The following is an 18,639-nucleotide window of genomic DNA, read 5'->3' as shown; positions in this document are numbered from 1 at the left end:
CTCCTACTAGGCTTAGAAAGCTTGGTCTCCCTGCCGAGGTAAGGTCGAACGTCCTGCCGAGCCTTACACTGAAACCCCTGCCAAGTCCCTTTGCCTGACTATTACTCGGCTTAGGAAGCTTTGTCTCCCTGCCAAGGTAAGGTCGAATGTCCTGCCGAGTCTTACACTCGAACTCCGGCCAAGTCCCCTCGCCTGACTCTCCTACTAGGCTTAGGAAGCTTGATCTCCCTGCTGAGGTAAGGTCGAATGTCCTGCCGAGTCTTACACTTGAACTCCGGACAAGTCCCCTCGTTTGACTCTCCTACTAGGCTTAGGAAGCTTGGTCTCCCTGCCGAAGTAAGGTCAAACGTCCTGCCGAGACTTACACTCGAACCCCGGCCATGTCCCTTCGCCTGACTCCTACTCGGCTTAGGATGCTTGGTCTCCCTGCTGAGGTATGGTCGAACGTCCTGCTGAGCCTTACACTCAAACTCCTGACAAGTCCCCTCGCCTGACTCCTACTAGGCGTAGGAAGCTTGGTCTCCCTGCCGAGGTAAGGTTGAATGTCCTGCCGAGCCTTACACTCCAACTTCGACCAAGTCCCCTCACCTGACTACTCTACTAGGCTTAGGAAGCTTGGTCACCCTACCGAGGTAAGATCGAACGCTCTGCCGAGCCTCACTTTCAAACTTCGGCCAAGTCCTCTTGCCTGACTCTCCTACTAGGATTTGGAAGCTGGGTCTCCCTGCCGATGTAAGGTCGAACGTCCTGCCAAGACTTACACTCGAACTCTGGCCAAGTCCCCTCGCGTGACTCTCCTCCTAGACTTAGGAAGCTTGGTCTCTCTGCCGAGGTAAGGTCGAACGTCCTGCCGGGCCTTACACTCAAACTCCTGACAAGTCCCCTCGCCTGACTCCTACTAGGCTTAGGAAGCTTGGTCTCCCTGCCGAGGTAAGGTCGAACGTCCTGCCGAGCCTTACACTCGAACTCCGGCCAAGTCCCCTCGCCTGACTCTCCTATTAGGCTTAGGAAGCTTGGTCTCCCTGCCAAGGTAAGGTCGAACGTCCTGCCGAGCCTTACACTCGAACCCCGGCCAAGTCCCCTCACCAGACTCTCCTACTAGGCTTAGGATGCTTGGTCACCCTGCTGAGGTAAGGTCGAACGTCCTGCTGAGCCTTACACTCAAACTCCTGACAAGTCCCCTCGCCTGACTCCTACTAGGCTTAGGAAGCTTGGTCTCCCTGTCGAGGTAAGGTTGAATGTCCTGCCGAGCCTTACACTCGAACTTCGACCAAGTCCCCTCGCCTGACTACTCTACTAGGCTTAGGAAGCTTGGTCACCCTACCGAGGTAAGATCGAACGCCCTGCCGAGCCTCACTTTCAAACTTCGGCCAAGTCCTCTTGCCTGATTCTCCTACTAGGCTTTGGAAGCTGGGTCTCCCTGCCGAGGTAAGGTCAAACGTCCTGCCGAGCCTTACACTCGAACTCCAGCCTAGTCCCCTCGCCTGACTCTCCTACTAGGCTTAGGAAGCTTGGTCTCCCTGCCGAGGTAAGGTCGAACGTCCTGCCGAGCCTTACACTGAAACCCCTGCCAAGTCCCTTTCCCTGACTCCTACTCGGCTTAGGAAGCTAAGTCTCCCTGCCAAGGTAAGGTCGAACGTCCTGCCAAGACTTACACTCGAACTCCGGCCAAGTCCCCTCGCCTGAGTATCCTACTGGACTTAGGAAGCTTGATCTTTCTGCCGAGGTAAGGTCGAACGTCCTGCCAAGCCTAACACTCGAATCCCAGCCAAGTCCCCTCGCCTGACTTTCCTATTAGGCTTAGGAAGCTTGGTCTCCATGCCGAGGTAAGGTCTAATGTCCTGCCGAGTCTTACACGCGAACTCCGGCCAAGTCCCCTCGCCTGACTCTCCTACTAGGCTTAGGAAGCTTGGTCTCCCTGCCGAGGTAAGGTCGAACGTCCTTCCGAGCCTTACACTTGAACTCCGGCCAAGTCCCTTCGCGTGACTGTCCTACTAGGCTTAGAAAGCTTGGTCTCCCTGCCGAGGTAAGGTCGAACGTCTGGCCGAGCCTTACACAGAAACTCCTGCCACGTCCCTTTGCCTGACTCCTACTCGGCTTAGGGAGCTTGGTCTCCCTGCCAAGATAAGGTCGAACGTCCTGCCAAGACTTACAATCGGACTCCGGCCATGTCCCCTCGCCTGACTCTCCTACTAGACTTAGGAAGCTTGGTCTCTCTGCCGAGGTAAGGTCGAATGTCCTGCCGAGACTTACACTCGAACCCCGGCCATGTCCCTTCGCCTGACTCCTACTCGGTTTAGAAGCTTGGTCTCCCTGCCGAAGTAAGGTCGAACGTCCTGCCGAGACTTACACTCAAACTCCTGACAAGTCCCCTCGCCTGACTCCTACTAGGCTTAGGAAGCTTGGTCTCCCTGCCGAGGTAAGGTTGAATGTCCTGCCGAGCCTTGCACTCGAACTTCGACCAAGTCCCCTCGCCTGACTACTCTACTAGGCTTAGGAAGCTTGGTCACCTCACCGACGTAAGATCGAACGCCCTGCCGAGCCTCACTTTCAAACTTCGGCGAAGTCCTCTTGCCTGACTCTCCTACTAGGCTTTGGAAGCTGGGTCTCCCTGCCGAGGTAAGGTCGAACGTCCTGCCGAGCCTTACACTCGAACTCCGACCAAGTCCCCTCGCCTGACTCTCCTACTAGGCTTAGGAAGCTTGGTCTCCCTGCCGAAGTAAGGTCGAACGTCCTGCCGAGCCTTACACGCGAACTCCGGCCAAGTCCTCTCGCGTGACTCTCCTACTAGGCTTAGAAAGCTTGGTCTCCCTGCCGAGGTAAGGTCGAACGTCCTGCCGAGCCTTACACTGAAACCCCTGCCAAGTCCCTTTGCCTGACTCCTACTCGGCTTAGGAAGCTTTGTCTCCCTGCCAAGGTAAGGTCGAACGTCCTGCCAAGACTTACACTCGAACTCCGGCCATGTCCCCTCGCCTGACTCTCCTACTAGACTTAGGAAGCTTGGTCTCTCTGCCGAGGTAAGTTCGAATGTCCTGCCGAGCCTTACACTGAAACCCCTGCCAAGTCCCCTCGCCTGACTCTCCTATTAGGCTTAGGAAGCTTGGTCTCCCTGCCGAGGTAAGGTCGAATGTCCTGCCGAGCCTTACACTCAAACTCCTGACAAGTCCCCTCGCCTGACTCCTACTAGGCTTAGGAAGCTTGGTCTCCCTGCCGAGGTAAGGTTGAATGTCCTGCCGAGCCTTACATTCGAACTTCGACCAAGTCCCCTCGCCTGACTACTCTACTAGGCTTAGGAAGCTTGGTCACCCTACCGAGGTAAGATCGAACGCTCTGCCGAGCCTCACTTTCAAACTTCGGCCAAGTCCTCTTGCCTGACTCTCCTACTAGGATTTGGAAGCTGGGTCTCCCTGCCGATGTAAGGTCGAACGTCCTGCCAAGACTTACACTCGAACTCTGGCCAAGTCCCCTCGCGTGACTCTCCTACTAGACTTAGGAAGCTTGGTCTCCCTGCCGAAGTAAGGTCGAACGTCCTGCCGAACCTTACACTCGAACTCCGGCCAAGTCCCCTCGCGTGACTCTCCTACTAGGCTTAGAAAGCTTGGTCTCCCTGCCGAGGTAAGGTCGAACGTCCTGCCGAGCCTTACACTGAAACCCCTGCCAAGTCCCTTTGCCTGACTCCTACTCGGCTTAGGAAGCTTTGTCTCCCTGCCAAGGTAAGGTCGAACGTCCTGCCAAGACTTACACTCGAATCCCAGCCAAGTCCCCTCGCCTGACTTTCCTATTAGGCTTAGGAAGCTTGGTCTCCATGCCGAGGTAAGGTCGAATGTCCTGCCGAGTCTTACACTCGAACTCCGGCCAAGTCCCCTCGCCTGACTCTCCTACTAGGCTTAGGAAGCTTGGTCTCCCTGCCGAGGTAAGGTCGAACGTCCTTCCGAGCCTTACACTTGAACTCCGGCCAAGTCCCCTCGCGTGACTGTCCTACTAGGCTTAGAAAGCTTGGTCTCCCTGCCGAGGTAAGGTCGAACGTCTGGCCGAGCCTTACACAGAAACTCCTGCCACGTCCCTTTGCCTGACTCCTACTCGGCTTAGGGAGCTTGGTCTCCCTGCCAAGGTAAGGTCGAACGTCCTGCCAAGACTTACAATCGGACTCCGGCCATGTCCCCTCGCCTGACTCTCCTACTAGACTTAGGAAGCTTGGTCTCTCTGCCGAGGTAAGGTCGAATGTCCTGCCGAGACTTACACTCGAACCCCGGCCATGTCCCTTCGCCTGACTCCTACTCGGTTTAGAAGCTTGGTCTCCCTGCCGAAGTAAGGTCGAACGTCCTGCCGAGCCTTACACTCGAACTCCGGCCAAGTCCCCTCGCGTGACTCTCCTACTAGGCTTAGAAAGCTTGGTCTCCCTGCCGAGGTAAGGTCTAACGTCCTGCCGAGCCTTACACTGAAACCCCTGCCAAGTCCCTTTGCCTGACTCCTACTCGGCTTAGGAAGCTTGGACTCCCTGCCAAGGTAAGTTCGAACGTCCTGCCAAGACTTACACTCGAACTCCGGCCATGTCCCCTCGCCTGACTCTCCTACTAGGCTTTGGAAGCTGGGTCTCCCTGCCGAGGTAAGGTCAAACGTCCTGCCGAGACTTACACTCGAACTCCGGCCTAGTCCCCTCGCCTGACTCTCCTACTAGGCTTAGGAAGCTTGGTCTCCCTGCCGAGGTAAGGTCGAACGTCCTGCCGAGCCTTACACTGAAACCCCTGCCAAGTCCCTTTCCCTGACTCCTACTCGGCTTAGGAAGCTAAGTCTCCCTGCCAAGGTAAGGTCGAACGTCCTGCCAAGACTTACACTCGAACTCTGGCCAAGTCCCCTCGCCTGAGTATCCTACTGGACTTAGGAAGCTTGATCTTTCTTCCGAGGTAAGGTCGAACGTCCTGCCAAGCCTAACACTCGAATCCCAGCCAAGTCCCCTCGCCTGACTTTCCTATTAGGCTTAGGAAGCTTGGTCTCCATGCCGAGGTAAGGTCGAATGTCCTGCCGAGTCTTACACTCGAACTCCGGCCAAGTCCCCTCGCCTGACTCTCCTACTAGGCTTAGGAAGCTTGGTCTCCCTGCCGAGGTAAGGTCGAACGTCCTTCCGAGCCTTACACTTGAACTCCGGCCAAGTCCCCTCGCGTGACTGTCCTACTAGGCTTAGGAAGCTTTGTCTCCCTGCCGAGGTAAGGTCGAACGTCCTTCCGAGCCTTACACTTGAACTCCGGCCAAGTCCCCTCGCGTGACTGTCCTACTAGGCTTAGAAAGCTTGGTCTCCCTGCCGAGGTAAGGTCGAACGTCTGGCCGAGCCTTACACAGAAACTCCTGCCACGTCCCTTTGCCTGACTCCTACTCGGCTTAGGGAGCTTGGTCTCCCTGCCAAGGTAAGGTCGAACGTCCTGCCAAGACTTACAATCGGACTCCGGCCATGTCCCCTCGCCTGACTCTCCTACTAGACTTAGGAAGCTTGGTCTCTCTGCCGAGGTAAGGTCGAATGTCCTGCCGAGACTTACACTCGAACCCCGGCCATGTCCCTTCGCCTGACTCCTACTCGGTTTAGAAGCTTGGTCTCCCTGCCGAAGTAAGGTCGAACGTCCTGCCGAGACTTACACTCGCACTCCGGACAAGTCCCCTCGCCTGACTCTCCTACTAGGCTTAGGAAGCTTGGTCTCCCTGCCGAGGTAAGGTCGAACGTCCTGCCGAGCCTTACACTCGAACTCCGGCCAAGTCCCCTCGCGTGACTCTCCTACTAGGCTTAGAAAGCTTGGTCTCCCTGCCGAGGTAAGGTCTAACGTCCTGCCGAGCCTTACACTGAAACCCCTGCCAAGTCCGTTTGCCTGACTCCTACTCGGCTTAGGAAGCTTGGACTCCCTGCCAAGGTAAGTTCGAACGTCCTGCCAAGACTTACACTCGAACTCCGGCCATGTCCCCTCGCCTGACTCTCCTACTAGACTTAGGAAGCTTGGTCTCTCTGCCGAGGTAAGGTCGAACGTCCTGCCAAGCCTTACATTCGAACTCCGGCCAAGTCCCCTCGCCTGACTCTCCTATTAGGCTTAGGAAGCTTGGTCTCCCTGCCGAGCCTTACACTCGAACTTCGACCAAGTCCCCTCGCCTGACTACTCTACTAGGCTTAGGAAGCTTGGTCAAGCTACCGAGGTAAGATCGAACGTCCTGCCGAGCCTTACTTTCAAACTTCGGCCAAGTCCTCTTGCCTGAGTCTCCTACTAGGCTTTGGAAGCTGGGTCTCCCTGCCGAGGTAAGGTCAAACCTCCTGCCGAGCCTTACACTCGAACTCCGGCCAAGTCCCCTCGCGTGACTCTCCTACTAGGCTTAGAAAGCTTGGTCTCCCTGCCGAGGTAAGGTCGAACGTCCTGCCGAGCCTTACACTGAAACCCCTGCCAAGTCCATTTGCCTGACTCCTACTCGGCTTAGGAAGCTTCGTCTCCCTGCCAAGGTAAGGTCGAACGTCCTGCCAAGACTTACACTCGAACTCTGGCCATGTCCCCTCGCCTGACTCTCCTACTAGACTTAGGAATCTTGGTCTCTCTGCCGAGGTAAGGTCAAATGTCCTGCCGAGTCTTACACTCGAACTCCGGCCAAGTCCCCTCGCCTGACTCTCCTACTAGGCTTAGGAAGCTTGGTCTCCCTGCCGAAGTAAGGTCAAACGTCCTGCCGAGACTTACACTCGAACCCCGGCCATGTCCCTTCGCCTGACTCCTTCTCGGCTTAGAAGCTTGGTCTCCCTGCCGAAGTAAGGTCGAACGTCCTGCCGAGACTTACACTCGCACTCCGGACAAGTCCCCTCGCCTGACTCTCCTACTAGGCTTAGGAAGCTTGGTCTCCCTGCCGAGGTAAGGTCGAATGTCCTGCCGAGCCTTACACTCGAACTCCGGCCAAGTCCCCTCGCGTGACTCTCCTACTAGGCTTAGAAAGCTTGGTCTCCCTGCCGAGGTAAGGTCGAATGTCCTGCCGAGCCTTACACTGAAACCCCTGCCAAGTCCCTTTGCCTGACTCCTACTCGGCTTAGGAAGCTTGGTCTCCCTGCCAAGGTAAGGTCGAACGTCCTGCCAAGACTTACACTCGAACTCCGGCCATGTCCCCTCGCCTGACTCTCCTACTAGACTTAGGAAGCTTGATCTCTCTGCCGAGGTAAGGTCGAACGTCCTGCCAAGCCTTACACTCGAATCCCAGCCAAGTCCCCTCGCCTGACTCTCCTATTAGGCTTAGGAAGCTTGGTCTCCATGCCGAGGTAAGGTCGAATGTCCTGCCGAGTCTTACACTCGAACTCCGGCCATGTCCCTTCGCCTGACTCCTACTCGGTTTAGAAGCTTGGTCTCCCTGCCGAAGTAAGGTCGAACGTCCTGCCGAGACTTACACTCGCACTCCGGACAAGTCCCCTCGCCTGACTCTCCTACTAGGCTTAGGAAGCTTGGTCTCCCTGCCGAGGTAAGGTCGAACGTCCTGCCGAGCCTTACACTCGAACTCCGGCCAAGTCCCCTCGCGTGACTCTCCTACTAGGCTTAGGAAGCTTTGTCTCCCTGTCGAGGTAAGGCTGAACTTCCTGCCGTGCCTTACACTCGAACTCCGGCCAAGTCCCCTCGCCTGATTCTCCTAATAGGCTTATGAAGCTTGGTCTCCCTGCCGAGGTAAGGTCGAACGTCATGCCGACACTTACACTCGAACTCTGACCAAGTCCCCTCGCCTGACTCTCCTACGAGGCTTAGGAAGCTTGGTCTCCCTGCCGAAGTGAAGGCGAACGCCCTGCTGAGCCTTACACTCGAACTCCGGACAAGTCCCCTCTCCTGACTCTCCTACTAGGCTTAGGAAGTTTTGTCTCCTTGCCGAGATAAGGTTGAATGTCCTGTCGCGCCTTACACTCGAACCCTGGCCAAGCCCCTTTGCCTGACTCTCCTTCTTGGCTTAGGAAGCTTGGTCTCCCTGCCAAGGTAAGGTCGAACGTCCTGCCGAGCCTTACACTCGAACTCTGACCAAGTCTCCTCGCCTGACTCTCCTATTAGGCTTATGAAGCTTGGTCTCCCTGCCGAGGTAAGGTCGAACGTCATGCCGAGACTTACACTCGAACTCTGACCAAGTCCCCTCACCTGACTCTCCTACGAGGCTTAGGAAGCTTGGTCTCCCTGCCGAGGTAAGGTCGAACGTCCTGCCAAGACTTACACTCGAACTCTGACCAAGTCCCCTCGCCTGACTCTCCTACGAGGCTTAGGAAGCTTGGTCTCCCTACCGAGGTATGGTCGAACGTCCTGCCGAGCCTTACACTCGAACTCCGGCCAAGTCCCCTCGCCTGATTATCCTACTAGGCTTAGGAAGCTTGGTCTTTTTGCCGAGTTAAGGTCGAACGTCCTGCCGAGCCTTACACTCCAACCCCGGCCATGTCCCTTCGCCTGACTCCTACTCGTCTTAGAAGCTTGGTCTCCCTGCCAAGGTAAGGTCGAACGTCCTGCCGAGCCTTACACTCGAACTCGAGCCAAGTCCATTCGCCTTACCCCTACTAGGCTTAGGAAGCTTGGTCTCCTTGCCGAGATAAGGTCGAAGGTCCTGCCGAGCCTTACACTCGAAACCCAGCCAAGTCCCCTCGCCTGACTCTCCTACTAGGCTTAGGAAGCTTTGTCTCCCTGCCGAGGTAAGGCTGAACTTCCTGCCGTGCCTTACACTCGAACTCCGGTCAAGTCCCCTCGCCTGATTCTCCTACTAGGCTTAGGAAGCTTGGTCTCCCTGCCGAGGTAAGGTCGAACGTCATGCCGAGACTTACACTCGAACTCTGACCAAGTCCCCTCGCCTGACTCTCCTACGAGGCTTAGGAAGCTTGGTCTCCCTGCCGAGGTAAGGTCGAACGTCCTGCCGAGCCTTACACTCGAACTCTGACCAAGTCTCCTCGCCTGACTCTCCCATTAGGCTTATGAAGCTTGGTCTCCCTGCCGAGGTAAGGTCGAACGTCATGCCGAGACTTACACTCGAACTCTGACCAAGTCCCCTCGCCTGACTCTCCTACGAGGCTTAGGAAGCTTGGTCTCCCTGCCGAGGTAAGGTCGAACGTCCTGCCCAGACTTACACTCGAACTCTGACCAAGTCCCCTCGCCTGACTCTCCTACGAGGCTTAGGAAGCTTGGTCTCCCTGCTGAGGTAATGTCGAACGTCCTGCCGAGCCTTACACTCAAACTCCGTCATAGTCCCCTCGCCTAACTCCTACTAGGCTTAGGAAGCTTGGTATCTTTGCCGAGTTAAGGTCGAACGTCCTGCCGAGCCTTACACTCGAACCCCGGCCATGTCCCTTCGCCTGACTCCTACTCGGCTTAGAAGCTTGGTCTCCCTGCCGAAGTAAGGTCGAACGTCCTGCCGAGCCTTACACTCGAACTCCGGCCAATTCCATTTGCCTGACTCCTACTAGGCTTAGGAAGCTTGGTCTCCCAGCCGAGTTGAGGTCCAACGTCCTGCCGAGCCTTACACTAGAATCTCAGCCAAGTCCCCTCGCCTGACTTTCCTACTAGGCTTGGGAAGCTTGGTCTCCGTGCTGAGGTAAGGTCGAACGTCCTGCTGAGCCTTACACTCAAACTCCAGCCAATTCCCACTGCCTGACTCTCCTATTAGGCTTATGAAGCTTGGTCTCCCTACCGAGGTAAGGTCGAACGTCCTGCCGAGCCTTACACTCGAACTCCGGCCAAGTCCCCTCGCCTGATTCTCCTACTAGGCTTAGGAAGCTTGGTCTTTTTGCCGAGTTAAGGTCGAACGTCCTGCCGAGCCTTACACTCCAACCCCGGCCATGTCCCTTCGCCTGACTCCTACTCGGCTTAGAAGCTTGGTCTCCCTGCCGAAGTAAGGTCGAACGTCCTGCCGAGACTTACACTCAAACTCTGGCCAAGTCCCCTCGCCTGACTCTCCTACTAGGCTTAGGAAGCATGGTCTCCCTGCCGAGGTTAGGTCGAACGTCCTGCCGAGCCTTACACTTGATCTCTCGCAAAGTCCCCTCGCCTGATTCTCCTACTAGGCTTAGGAAGCTTGGTCTCCCTGCCAAGGTAAGGTCGAACGTCATGCCGAGACTTACACTCGAACTCTGACCAAGTCCCCTCGCCTGACTCTCCTACGAGGCTTAGGAAGCTTGGTCTCCCTGCCGAGGTAAGGTCGAACGTCCTGCCAAGACTTACACTCGAACTCTGACCAAGTCCCCTCGCCTGACTCTCCTACGAGGCTTAGGAAGCTTGGTCTCCCTGCCGAGGTAATGTAGAACGTCCTGCCGAGCCTTACACTCGAACCCCGGCCATGTCCCTTCGCCTGACTCCTACTCGGCTTAGAAGCTTGGTCTCCCTGCCGAAGTAAGGTCGAACGTCCTGCCGAGCCTTACACTCGAACTCTGACCAAGTCTCTTCGCCTAACTCTCCTATTAGGCTTATGAAGCTTGGTCTCCCTGCCGAGGAAAGGTCGAACGTCATGCCGAGACTTACACTCGAAATCTGACCAAGTCCCCTCGCCTGACTCTCCTACGAGGCTTAGGAAGCTTGGTCTCCCTGCCGAGGTAAGGTCGAACGTCCTGCCAAGACTTACACTCGAACTCTGACCAAGTCCCCTCGCCTGACTCTCCCACGAGGCTTAGGAAGCTTGGTCTCCCTGCCGAGGTAATGTCGAACGTCCTGCCGAGCCTTACACTCGAACCCCGGCCATGTCCCTTCGCCTGACTCCTACTCGGCTTAGAAGCTTGGTCTCCCTGCCGAAGTAAGGTCGAACGTCCTGCCGAGCCTTACACTGAAACCCCTGCCAAGTCCCTTTGCCTGACTCCTACTCGGCTTAGGAAGCTTTGTCTCCCTGCCAAGGTAAGGTCGAACGTCCTGCCAAGACTTACACTCGAACTCCGGCCATGTCCCCTCGCCTGACTCTCCTACTAGACTTAGGAAGCTTGGTCTCTCTGCCGAGGTAAGGTCGAACGTCCTGCCGAGCCTTACACTCGAACTCTGGCCAAGTCCCCTCGCGTGACTGTCCTACTAGGCTTAGAAAGCTTGGTCTCCCTGCCGAGGTAAGGTCGAAAGTCCTGCCGAGCCTTACACAGAAACCCCTGCCAAGTCCCTTTGCCTGACTCCTACTCGGCTTAGGAAGCTTGGTCTCCCTGCCAAGGTAAGGTCGAACGTCCTGCCAAGAGTTACACTCGAACTCCGGCCATGTCCCCTCGACTGACTCTCCTATTAGGCTTAGGAAGCTTGGTCTCCCTGCCGAGCCTTACACTCGAACTTCGACCAAGTCCCCTCGCCTGACTACTCTACTAGGCTTAGGAAGCTTGGTCAAGCTACCGAGGTAAGATCGAACGTCCTGCCGAGCCTTACTTTCAAACTTCGGCCAAGTCCTCTTGCCTGAGTCTCCTACTAGGCTTTGGAAGCTGGGTCTCCCTGCCGAGGTAAGGTCAAACCTCCTGCCGAGCCTTACACTCGAACTCCGGCCAAGTCCCCTCGCGTGACTCTCCTACTAGGCTTAGAAAGCTTGGTCTCCCTGCCGAGGTAAGGTCGAACGTCCTGCCGAGCCTTACACTGAAACCCCTGCCAAGTCCATTTGCCTGACTCCTACTCGGCTTAGGAAGCTTCGTCTCCCTGCCAAGGTAAGGTCGAACGTCCTGCCAAGACTTACACTCGAACTCTGGCCATGTCCCCTCGCCTGACTCTCCTACTAGACTTAGGAATCTAGGTCTCTCTGCCGAGGTAAGGTCAAATGTCCTGCCGAGTCTTACACTCGAACTCCGGCCAAGTCCCCTCGCCTGACTCTCCTACTAGGCTTAGGAAGCTTGGTCTCCCTGCCGAAGTAAGGTCAAACGTCCTGCCGAGACTTACACTCGAACCCCGGCCATGTCCCTTCGCCTGACTCCTTCTCGGCTTAGAAGCTTGGTCTCCCTGCCGAAGTAAGGTCGAACGTCCTGCCGAGACTTACACTCGCACTCCGGACAAGTCCCCTCGCCTGACTCTCCTACTAGGCTTAGGAAGCTTGGTCTCCCTGCCGAGGTAAGGTCGAATGTCCTGCCGAGCCTTACACTCGAACTCCGGCCAAGTCCCCTCGCGTGACTCTCCTACTAGGCTTAGAAAGCTTGGTCTCCCTGCCGAGGTAAGGTCGAATGTCCTGCCGAGCCTTACACTGAAACCCCTGCCAAGTCCCTTTGCCTGACTCCTACTCGGCTTAGGAAGCTTGGTCTCCCTGCCAAGGTAAGGTCGAACGTCCTGCCAAGACTTACACTCGAACTCCGGCCATGTCCCCTCGCCTGACTCTCCTACTAGACTTAGGAAGCTTGATCTCTCTGCCGAGGTAAGGTCGAACGTCCTGCCAAGCCTTACACTCGAATCCCAGCCAAGTCCCCTCGCCTGACTCTCCTATTAGGCTTAGGAAGCTTGGTCTCCATGCCGAGGTAAGGTCGAATGTCCTGCCGAGTCTTACACTCGAACTCCGGCCATGTCCCTTCGCCTGACTCCTACTCGGTTTAGAAGCTTGGTCTCCCTGCCGAAGTAAGGTCGAACGTCCTGCCGAGACTTACACTCGCACTCCGGACAAGTCCCCTCGCCTGACTCTCCTACTAGGCTTAGGAAGCTTGGTCTCCCTGCCGAGGTAAGGTCGAACGTCCTGCCGAGCCTTACACTCGAACTCCGGCCAAGTCCCCTCGCGTGACTCTCCTACTAGGCTTAGGAAGCTTTGTCTCCCTGTCGAGGTAAGGCTGAACTTCCTGCCGTGCCTTACACTCGAACTCCGGCCAAGTCCCCTCGCCTGATTCTCCTAATAGGCTTATGAAGCTTGGTCTCCCTGCCGAGGTAAGGTCGAACGTCATGCCGACACTTACACTCGAACTCTGACCAAGTCCCCTCGCCTGACTCTCCTACGAGGCTTAGGAAGCTTGGTCTCCCTGCCGAAGTGAAGGCGAACGCCCTGCTGAGCCTTACACTCGAACTCCGGACAAGTCCCCTCTCCTGACTCTCCTACTAGGCTTAGGAAGTTTTGTCTCCTTGCCGAGATAAGGTTGAATGTCCTGTCGCGCCTTACACTCGAACCCTGGCCAAGCCCCTTTGCCTGACTCTCCTTCTTGGCTTAGGAAGCTTGGTCTCCCTGCCAAGGTAAGGTCGAACGTCCTGCCGAGCCTTACACTCGAACTCTGACCAAGTCTCCTCGCCTGACTCTCCTATTAGGCTTATGAAGCTTGGTCTCCCTGCCGAGGTAAGGTCGAACGTCATGCCGAGACTTACACTCGAACTCTGACCAAGTCCCCTCACCTGACTCTCCTACGAGGCTTAGGAAGCTTGGTCTCCCTGCCGAGGTAAGGTCGAACGTCCTGCCAAGACTTACACTCGAACTCTGACCAAGTCCCCTCGCCTGACTCTCCTACGAGGCTTAGGAAGCTTGGTCTCCCTACCGAGGTATGGTCGAACGTCCTGCCGAGCCTTACACTCGAACTCCGGCCAAGTCCCCTCGCCTGATTATCCTACTAGGCTTAGGAAGCTTGGTCTTTTTGCCGAGTTAAGGTCGAACGTCCTGCCGAGCCTTACACTCCAACCCCGGCCATGTCCCTTCGCCTGACTCCTACTCGTCTTAGAAGCTTGGTCTCCCTGCCAAGGTAAGGTCGAACGTCCTGCCGAGCCTTACACTCGAACTCGAGCCAAGTCCATTCGCCTTACCCCTACTAGGCTTAGGAAGCTTGGTCTCCTTGTCGAGATAAGGTCGAAGGTCCTGCCGAGCCTTACACTCGAAACCCAGCCAAGTCCCCTCGCCTGACTCTCCTACTAGGCTTAGGAAGCTTTGTCTCCCTGCCGAGGTAAGGCTGAACTTCCTGCCGTGCCTTACACTCGAACTCCGGTCAAGTCCCCTCGCCTGATTCTCCTACTAGGCTTAGGAAGCTTGGTCTCCCTGCCGAGGTAAGGTCGAACGTCATGCCGAGACTTACACTCGAACTCTGACCAAGTCCCCTCGCCTGACTCTCCTACGAGGCTTAGGAAGCTTGGTCTCCCTGCCGAGGTAAGGTCGAACGTCCTGCCGAGCCTTACACTCGAACTCTGACCAAGTCTCCTCGCCTGACTCTCCCATTAGGCTTATGAAGCTTGGTCTCCCTGCCGAGGTAAGGTCGAACGTCATGCCGAGACTTACACTCGAACTCTGACCAAGTCCCCTCGCCTGACTCTCCTACGAGGCTTAGGAAGCTTGGTCTCCCTGCCGAGGTAAGGTCGAACGTCCTGCCCAGACTTACACTCGAACTCTGACCAAGTCCCCTCGCCTGACTCTCCTACGAGGCTTAGGAAGCTTGGTCTCCCTGCTGAGGTAATGTCGAACGTCCTGCCGAGCCTTACACTCAAACTCCGTCATAGTCCCCTCGCCTAACTCCTACTAGGCTTAGGAAGCTTGGTATCTTTGCCGAGTTAAGGTCGAACGTCCTGCCGAGCCTTACACTCGAACCCCGGCCATGTCCCTTCGCCTGACTGCTACTCGGCTTAGAAGCTTGGTCTCCCTGCCAAAGTAAGGTCAAACGTCCTGCCGAGCCTTACACTCGAACTCCGGCCAATTCCATTTGCCTGACTCCTACTAGGCTTAGGAAGCTTGGTCTCCCAGCCGAGTTGAGGTCCAACGTCCTGCCGAGCCTTACACTAGAATCTCAGCCAAGTCCCCTCGCCTGACTTTCCTACTAGGCTTGGGAAGCTTGGTCTCCGTGCTGAGGTAAGGTCGAACGTCCTGCTGAGCCTTACACTCAAACTCCAGCCAAGTCCCACTGCCTGACTCTCCTATTAGGCTTATGAAGCTTGGTCTCCCTACCGAGGTAAGGTCGAACGTCCTGCCGAGCCTTACACTCGAACTCCGGCCAAGTCCCCTCGCCTGATTCTCCTACTAGGCTTAGGAAGCTTGGTCTTTTTGCCGAGTTAAGGTCGAACGTCCTGCCGAGCCTTACACTCCAACCCCGGCCATGTCCCTTCGCCTGACTCCTACTCGGCTTAGAAGCTTGGTCTCCCTGCCGAAGTAAGGTCGAACGTCCTGCCGAGACTTACACTCAAACTCTGGCCAAGTCCCCTCGCCTGACTCTCCTACTAGGCTTAGGAAGCATGGTCTCCCTGCCGGGGTTAGGTCGAACGTCCTGCCGAGCCTTACACTTGATCTCTCGCAAAGTCCCCTCGCCTGATTCTCCTACTAGGCTTAGGAAGCTTGGTCTCCCTGCCAAGGTAAGGTCGAACGTCATGCCGAGACTTACACTCGAACTCTGACCAAGTCCCCTCGCCTGACTCTCCTACGAGGCTTAGGAAGCTTGGTCTCCCTGCCGAGGTAAGGTCGAACGTCCTGCCAAGACTTACACTCGAACTCTGACCAAGTCCCCTCGCCTGACTCTCCTACGAGGCTTAGGAAGCTTGGTCTCCCTGCCGAGGTAATGTAGAACGTCCTGCCGAGCCTTACACTCGAACCCCGGCCATGTCCCTTCGCCTGACTCCTACTCGGCTTAGAAGCTTGGTCTCCCTGCCGAAGTAAGGTCGAACGTCCTGCCGAGCCTTACACTCGAACTCTGACCAAGTCTCTTCGCCTAACTCTCCTATTAGGCTTATGAAGCTTGGTCTCCCTGCCGAGGAAAGGTCGAACGTCATGCCGAGACTTACACTCGAAATCTGACCAAGTCCCCTCGCCTGACTCTCCTACGAGGCTTAGGAAGCTTGGTCTCCCTGCCGAGGTAAGGTCGAACGTCCTGCCAAGACTTACACTCGAACTCTGACCAAGTCCCCTCGCCTGACTCTCCTACGAGGCTTAGGAAGCTTGGTCTCCCTGCCGAGGTAATGTCGAACGTCCTGCCGAGCCTTACACTCGAACCCCGGCCATGTCCCTTCGCCTGACTCCTACTCGGCTTAGAAGCTTGGTCTCCCTGCCGAAGTAAGGTCGAACGTCCTGCCGAGCCTTACACTGAAACCCCTGCCAAGTCCCTTTGCCTGACTCCTACTCGGCTTAGGAAGCTTTGTCTCCCTGCCAAGGTAAGGTCGAACGTCCTGCCAAGACTTACACTCGAACTCCGGCCATGTCCCCTCGCCTGACTCTCCTACTAGACTTAGGAAGCTTGGTCTCTCTGCCGAGGTAAGGTCGAACGTCCTGCCGAGCCTTACACTCGAACTCTGGCCAAGTCCCCTCGCGTGACTCTCCTACTAGGCTTAGAAAGCTTGGTCTCCCTGCCGAGGTAAGGTCGAATGTCCTGCCGAGCCTTACACTGAAACCCCTGCCAAGTCCCTTTGCCTGACTCCTACTCGGCTTAGGAAGCTTGGTCTCCCTGCCAAGGTAAGGTCGAACGTCCTGCCAAGACTTACACTCGAACTCCGGCCATGTCCCCTCGCCTGACTCTCCTACTAGACTTAGGAAGCTTGATCTCTCTGCCGAGGTAAGGTCGAACGTCCTGCCAAGCCTTACACTCGAATCCCAGCCAAGTCCCCTCGCCTGACTCTCCTATTAGGCTTAGGAAGCTTGGTCTCCATGCCGAGGTAAGGTCGAATGTCCTGCCGAGTCTTACACTCGAACTCCGGCCATGTCCCTTCGCCTGACTCCTACTCGGTTTAGAAGCTTGGTCTCCCTACCGAAGTAAGGTCGAACGTCCTGCCGAGACTTACACTCGCACTCCGGACAAGTCCCCTCGCCTGACTCTCCTACTAGGCTTAGGAAGCTTGGTCTCCCTGCCGAGGTAAGGTCGAACGTCCTGCCGAGCCTTACACTCGAACTCCGGCCAAGTCCCCTCGCGTGACTCTCCTACTAGGCTTAGGAAGCTTTGTCTCCCTGTCGAGGTAAGGCTGAACTTCCTGCCGTGCCTTACACTCGAACTCCGGCCAAGTCCCCTCGCCTGATTCTCCTAATAGGCTTATGAAGCTTGGTCTCCCTGCCGAGGTAAGGTCGAACGTCATGCCGACACTTACACTCGAACTCTGACCAAGTCCCCTCGCCTGACTCTCCTACGAGGCTTAGGAAGCTTGGTCTCCCTGCCGAAGTGAAGGCGAACGCCCTGCTGAGCCTTACACTCGAACTCCGGACAAGTCCCCTCTCCTGACTCTCCTACTAGGCTTAGGAAGTTTTGTCTCCTTGCCGAGATAAGGTTGAATGTCCTGTCGCGCCTTACACTCGAACCCTGGCCAAGCCCCTTTGCCTGACTCTCCTTCTTGGCTTAGGAAGCTTGGTCTCCCTGCCAAGGTAAGGTCGAACGTCCTGCCGAGCCTTACACTCGAACTCTGACCAAGTCTCCTCGCCTGACTCTCCTATTAGGCTTATGAAGCTTGGTCTCCCTGCCGAGGTAAGGTCGAACGTCATGCCGAGACTTACACTCGAACTCTGACCAAGTCCCCTCACCTGACTCTCCTACGAGGCTTAGGAAGCTTGGTCTCCCTGCCGAGGTAAGGTCGAACGTCCTGCCAAGACTTACACTCGAACTCTGACCAAGTCCCCTCGCCTGACTCTCCTACGAGGCTTAGGAAGCTTGGTCTCCCTACCGAGGTATGGTCGAACGTCCTGCCGAGCCTTACACTCGAACTCCGGCCAAGTCCCCTCGCCTGATTATCCTACTAGGCTTAGGAAGCTTGGTCTTTTTGCCGAGTTAAGGTCGAACGTCCTGCCGAGCCTTACACTCCAACCCCGGCCATGTCCCTTCGCCTGACTCCTACTCGTCTTAGAAGCTTGGTCTCCCTGCCAAGGTAAGGTCGAACGTCCTGCCGAGCCTTACACTCGAACTCGAGCCAAGTCCATTCGCCTTACCCCTACTAGGCTTAGGAAGCTTGGTCTCCTTGTCGAGATAAGGTCGAAGGTCCTGCCGAGCCTTACACTCGAAACCCAGCCAAGTCCCCTCGCCTGACTCTCCTACTAGGCTTAGGAAGCTTTGTCTCCCTGCCGAGGTAAGGCTGAACTTCCTGCCGTGCCTTACACTCGAACTCCGGTCAAGTCCCCTCGCCTGATTCTCCTACTAGGCTTAGGAAGCTTGGTCTCCCTGCCGAGGTAAGGTCGAACGTCATGCCGAGACTTACACTCGAACTCTGACCAAGTCCCCTCGCCTGACTCTCCTACGAGGCTTAGGAAGCTTGGTCTCCCTGCCGAGGTAAGGTCGAACGTCCTGCCGAGCCTTACACTCGAACTCTGACCAAGTCTCCTCGCCTGACTCTCCCATTAGGCTTATGAAGCTTGGTCTCCCTGCCGAGGTAAGGTCGAACGTCATGCCGAGACTTACACTCGAACTCTGACCAAGTCCCCTCGCCTGACTCTCCTACGAGGCTTAGGAAGCTTGGTCTCCCTGCCGAGGTAAGGTCGAACGTCCTGCCCAGACTTACACTCGAACTCTGACCAAGTCCCCTCGCCAGACTCTCCTACGAGGCTTAGGAAGCTTGGTCTCCCTGCTGAGGTAATGTCGAACGTCCTGCCGAGCCTTACACTCAAACTCCGTCATAGTCCCCTCGCCTAACTCCTACTAGGCTTAGGAAGCTTGGTATCTTTGCCGAGTTAAGGTCGAACGTCCTGCCGAGCCTTACACTCGAACCCCGGCCATGTCCCTTTGCCTGACTGCTACTCGGCTTAGAAGCTTGGTCTCCCTGCCAAAGTAAGGTCAAACGTCCTGCCGAGCCTTACACTCGAACTCCGGCCAATTCCATTTGCCTGACTCCTACTAGG

This window comes from Lonchura striata, chromosome W, assembly GCF_050655825.1.
Source record: "Lonchura striata isolate lonStrDom1 chromosome W, ASM5065582v1, whole genome shotgun sequence".
Lineage (NCBI taxonomy): Eukaryota > Metazoa > Chordata > Aves > Passeriformes > Estrildidae > Lonchura > Lonchura striata.
Note: the sequence above shows the minus strand (reverse complement) of the source record.